General features: G+C 40.7%; 1 pseudogene; it reads right to left on the bottom strand.

The window, feature by feature from the left end:
• Positions 1-2,691: 2,691 nt before the first annotated feature.
• Vdac2-ps4 (voltage-dependent anion channel 2, pseudogene 4) lies at positions 2,692-3,507 on the bottom strand (annotated as a pseudogene).
• Between the last annotated feature and the right edge of the window lie 2,624 nt (positions 3,508-6,131).

Here is a 6,131-nt window from a genome sequence, read left to right as displayed (position 1 = left end):
CCACGTCTCTCGCTCCGATCGCAGGGTGGGGTGCCCCCAGGAATCACGAGGAGCCATTCTTGATGTAACAGCAAGAGGTAGCTTTATTAACGAGATCCCAGGTCTTAGCGGGATCCCGGGTCGACACGTATCTCACACAGGAGACAGAGGAATCGACCCCGAGCCTCCAGACTCGGGGGTTTATATAGGGGAGGTAAGGGGCGTTCACGCGGTTGCACATGATTGGTCAATTCAAATGGTGCACAGTTACTTTCGGCGCGAAATTACATCAGCAAGGAGTACGTGCTCTCCAGCAGCTCGGCAGGCAGGTAGGGTGACTCATCTCACTCAGGGGGGTGAAGGAAGGGGAGGGGGTAGCTACGGATGGTCAGTGTCCTTGGGGCTGATAGCTGGTTTGGCAAGTCCGATCTCTGGCTCTCCCTCAGGCACGTCCCGCCCTGCACATCTGGATTCTGACAATGAGCAACCTTTATGAAACTCTAGTTCTGCACATTCGGGCTCTGACAATGAGTAACCTTTATGAAACTCTAGTTCTACAGTTCATTTTTGTAAGGGAAAATAATTTAAATATTTCTTGTTGGTGTGTCCTGTAACTTTATAACAGCTTTTTAAACTCCCTCATTTAGCCTGGTGTAGCATTTTTCTTCCATAAAGCATATGCTCAGCACAGTGACACTTTCTAGATCTTGAGTTTTTCTTGCTTATGAAGAATGGAGTGAAGGCTCTTCATAGGTATTTTACACTTAAAATATGTAGCTATTTCTTCTAGGTGTAATTCAATGACATCTTTTTTTTTAAAGAACTACAAGATGGACTTCACGCTTTACCAAATAAAAGGATGTTGCTGAAGGACATTGATAAAGAGCACTGCCAGTGGATGGTGCAAAAGAAAGCTTCTAAAGGATGCTGCTGAAGGATGCTGTGAATGGATGCTGCAAAAGGGTGATGCTAGAGTGTGTTGCTAGGACTATTGATATGACAGCACTGACAGCTTTGGGGGTTTAACTCAGGCAAAGACGAAACACTGAAAACATAACAAGAAGAAATGTAATGCATTTGGATGCATTCAGTGTGTTTAAATTCATGAAACTCTTAACTGCTAAGCTATTTCTCCAGACCATCTTAATTTATTTTAACTGAGAATACCTATTTTAACTGACTTTATATGTATACACACACACACATACACACACACACACACACACACACACGCACACACATGCCTAAAACATCACTCAAAGATGTGTACACAATGTAGAATGGTTTCAACATTTTAAATGACATTTTCCGTGTGTGTGGTGTGTGGTATGTGTGTGTGTGAGTGTGTATGTGTGTGTGTGTGTATGGTGTGTGTGTGGTGTGTGTGTGGTGTGTGTGTGGTGTGGTGTGTGTGATGTGTGTGTGTGTGGTGTGGTGTGTGTATGTGTGTGTATGTGTGTATGTGTGTGTATGTGTGTGGTGTGTGTGTGGGGTGTGTGTGTGTGTGTGTGTGTATGGTGTGTGTGTGTGTGTGTGTGTGTATGTGGTCTATCAACTGGCAGATCCTTGAAACCTGTCGACTTGGTCGTTTGACTTCTGCTCCAAGGTGGAGCTAATTTACTCTGCTCATTTGCTCAGTCTTTCTCAGTCACCCACCTGTCATGCTGGACAAGGGCATCAAATATTTGAAAGGTCAGAATAAGTAATATGGGAAAACATACAAGTAGAGCGTTAGGTTCTAGAGTAAAATTAATGTCCATAAATAGCATTTCTGGGGCACTGTCAGGAAGCCACTGTAGGCACACTAAATCCTGGGCATTGACAGGAAACCACTGTGGGCACGGTAAGCTCTGGGGCACTGTCAGGAAATCACTGTGGGAACACTAAGTTCTTGGGTACTGTGAGCAAGCCACTGTGGACACAGTAAGCTCTGGGACAGTGTCAGGAAGCCATTGTGGACACACCTAGTTCTTGACTATTGTCAGGAAGCCACTGTGGGCACACTAAGTTCTTAGGGACTCTCAGGAGGCTACTGTGGGCACACTAAGCTCCTGCCCTCCACCCCTTCTCATCTCCCTTTTTCTTTGTATAATATGCTACTCATTTTCACCTATGCCATCTTCGCAAAAAAAATGTTAGAAAGTGTCTGACTAATTCTTCTAAGAATTGAGAGGAGACAAGGAATTTGAATATTTTTAGTTTCCAAATATTTATTAGATTATAAAACTAACTCACACTTAAGCCAATATACAGAAAATGATATGAAGACCATAAGATATGAGTTGCCTCAAGTGTTACCTGTATTGTTTATACAGATTTCTCTCTCCTCTCTCTTTCCATTCATATAGATTTTAAGTAGAGGGTTCAGTGGCGTTACTTGCATTTACATTGTTGTGAAACAGGTTTAATTTTTTCCCAGAGTTTTTCCCATATATTTTTTAATCAACATCCATTTCATTATGGCTGAGTAGCACATTTAAGAGTTAAATACATTTAAATAATTAGAGGTTGCTGCATGATGGCAACATTGATAATTAGATGGCAGTACAATTTTAGAAAACCAGGCAACTGTCTATGCAAAATACAGTTCTTGTTTCATCAACCTTTGATCGCCTTCTCGGGGTAAGGGGAGAGGAGAAAGAACCTGCTGGACACATGGAAATACATTAAGGCCAAATATGAAAACCTTTCCAGAAGTTTCTTTCAACTGGCTTAAGCCTCCAACTCCAAGGCAAGAAGTTTGTGGCCTCAGGTATTAAAGCTCTTCCTGTCTACCAGAGCAGACAGTTATAAGTTTCATGCCAGGCCTCAGAGTCTGAGTATAGCCCATTCCAATTAAACCAGATTTACTGACTTTCAAAGTAGCAGAAGCAGGAGGCGTCAACGAGGTTTCAACAGCGATGCCAAAATGAGTACAGTTGGAACCTGATGCTTACGGATTCTTCACACACATTAGGATAAATTGATTCCGCAAATCCTGCCCCGTTGTTGACATTAGGGTGTAACTGGAAGTCCCTAGTCCTGAAGCCTACCACAAAGTTACTTCTTGCCAACTTTGGTTTGACACTGTCAAAGGTCAGCTGGTACCCAGCAAGCCAGCCCTCTAACCACAGACAGCTAAACACGGATTGCAGGTCTAGCACAATCAAAGTCAAGGTTTGCACATCCCCTCTTGTAAGCAGACTTGACTATTTTTAAATCACCTTTCTTTCTGTGATCGGTGGAAAACTCGCATCAAAGGTTAGTCTCAAACGTTGGCAAGTCTGATCTTAACGTGAGTGATATCAGTGTTCCATTTTTCTGTGAATGTCTCACCATGCTCATACCATTTGTATTCGCTCTTAAAGGTTTCAGTAACTTTACCAGCATCTCTATTAGATGAACTCCTTGTTGAAAATTCCACGCCACTGCATGACTGTGACTTTTCCTCCTCACATCCAGTTTTACCAACCCCAAGTCAAATCCTCTATTGAAAATATTTCAGGAAGCTTGGCCAAGGTCAGCATACAATGGAAGGATTCACATTGGCTGTGGGTAGGTCCATACACACAAAACAGTCCGCCAAGGCGAACGCATGGGTGGGGTTAGAGAGTAGAGAGCGGGTGAGGGGAGAGGTGATCTGCGCATGTCAGGAGGTGATCGGGCCCCCAAGGCAGGGTTCTTAGCTGAAGCCACTTGCTATCTGGAGGTTGCACTGCAGACACTGCAGCTAGAGGGCCCAAATTTAATTCTGGTCACTTAAATGTGAAACTTTATATTTACTAATCAACATTAATTTACTTCCCTTCTCCGTAACTTCTAGTAACACCATCTGCCTTTTGCTTCCATGACTTCTGGTATCTCGTATTATAAATAATCTAATGGTAATGTTTAGAATACAGGACAGCACGCACAGATTATATACAAACTCGACCATCCATGGATTTTGATGTCTGACGACGCCCTAAGACCAAGTTCTCATAGAAGCTGAGGAAGGGCAGTCTACCTACAAGTGGGAGCGCTGAAGCATGTATTCCTTTTAACTTTTTGAGGAAACTTCATCTTCTTCTCAACAACTGATTTCTGCAACCCCACGAATAGTGCCCAAGAGACATAATTTCTCTACATTTTCGTCTATATTTCTTATTTTCTGTGTCATTTTAAAACACTGACCGTCACCAGATGTGATGACTGTGGTTGTGTTTGCACTTCTGTGTTGGGTAGTGATGTTAAAGCCTCAGTTCACCTGCTCTCTAGATACTTGTACCCTGTCCTTGGAGAAATGTCTGTCCAAGACACTTGTCGGTTTATAAACTCAGGCCAATTTTTTTGGTTGTACATTCAAAGGAGTTCCTTATATATCATGTATACCAGTCTCCTAACAGAGATATGATTTACAAGTATTTTTTTCACATTCCAGGCTGCTTTTTTATTTTATGTCTGTGGTGGTTAGGAGAAGTGTCCCCATATAGGCTCAGGTATCTGAGTAATTGGTTCTTAGTTGACTGTGCTGTTTGTGGGTTGTTATAGAATCATTAAAGAGGTGTGGTCTTGCTAAAAGTACATCTCTGGGGGTGGGCTTTCAGACTTTACAACCTTACCCAATGTCTAGTTCATTCTCTGCTTTATTCTTGTAGTTGACGTTGTGATCCAGGGCTCCAGTCCTGGTCCCTGTTGATATACCTTTCTGCCATTATGGATCCTCTCTCTTGGGAACCATAGCCCAAATAAACTCTACCTTACATAACTTTTGGTCATGGTATTTTATCACAGCAATAGAAATGTAAGTAATACTGTGTCTGAATTTGACATCATCTTATCTGTCAGGATTTGTTTTTATTACCTGAGCTTTTTGTTCACCTATGAATCATTGTCAACACCAATGCTGTGGGCTTTTCTATTACTTTCTTCTACAAGTTCTGTAAATTTAGGTCTTGTTTTACAAACTCAACTTTTTTAATTTAATTTTAAATTTGGCATAACATGAAGACCTGCCTCTATTTCTCTGAGTACAAATACTTGTTTTCCCCAAATACCTATTGTTAAAAAGTCTGTCCCCTATTTAATAGTCTTGGTACTTTGTTAAATATCATTTGACAATAACAGAAGGGCATATGTTTGAACTTTATTGTATTCCAGTGAGTGACTTAGTCATCTTTACTCCAGTACATATCCGTCTACATGACTGCATCTATGTAATATGAAGTTAGAAGTGCTTCTTTCCAAAGAACAAGGCTAGCTATGTACAAAGTAGTTATGTACAAAGCTAGTTATGTAGGGTCCCTTTAATTCCACATAAAACTGTAAATTGATTTTTATTTCCAAATAAATGTTTTACTGTATATTTTTCTCTGTTGTTGTTTAAATGTTTTGCAGATAGTTTCCTATATAACATAAATATAGATTTTAAAAGAATATACTATTGTTGAATAGCTACATTGTATTGTAATTAATAACTCGCTCACTGATAATCGCTTCTTGTTATTCTATTAATGACTTCAGTGAGAATTATTTCTTTTTTTGAGAATTATTTCTTTGAGGAGTATAAACTAAACTAAAAATATTGTGTAAAAATATTGGCTCAAAACCAAATATTGGATGTAATTGCATAAAATGAAGGATTTGGGTCATTGTTATACAATAGTCAGTGTTACGTACTGTGTATGAGGTACTTGTTAAATATTTAGGTGATGATGAAATGAGAGTGAGTATGTGTGTGTATGTGTGTGTGTGTGTGTGTTATATAATTCTAAGATATAACTTTTGATATGATACACAGTGGAAAGACATTTTCCCAGTTGTTTCCCAATGCCCCGGAGTCCTAGGAGACATTGCTTAAAGAACAATATTTTCTCTGGGTATTTTCAAACTGGTACTGACCGTGTGATAGATCTGGCCAGTGAAGTTTGCCTTTAGGTCTCTATTGCAGTGATAAAGCAACATGACCAAAGGCAACTTGGAGAGGGAAGAATTTATTTCATCTTATAGCTTGTGGTTCATCATCCAGAACCATCCGGTGGGGAATCTAGGCAGGGATGAGGAGGTAGGAATTGAAGCAGAGGCCATGGAGGGGTGCACCTCACCAGCTTGCTTACCCATGGCTTGCTCAGCCTGCTTTCTTACAGGACCCAGAACTACTACCCACAATGCACTGAGCACTTCCACAACAATCA

This window comes from Rattus norvegicus, chromosome 4 (assembly GCF_036323735.1).
Source record: "Rattus norvegicus strain BN/NHsdMcwi chromosome 4, GRCr8, whole genome shotgun sequence".
Taxonomy (NCBI): Eukaryota; Metazoa; Chordata; class Mammalia; order Rodentia; family Muridae; genus Rattus; species Rattus norvegicus.
Note: the sequence above shows the minus strand (reverse complement) of the source record. Positions and strands in the feature narration are given on the sequence as shown.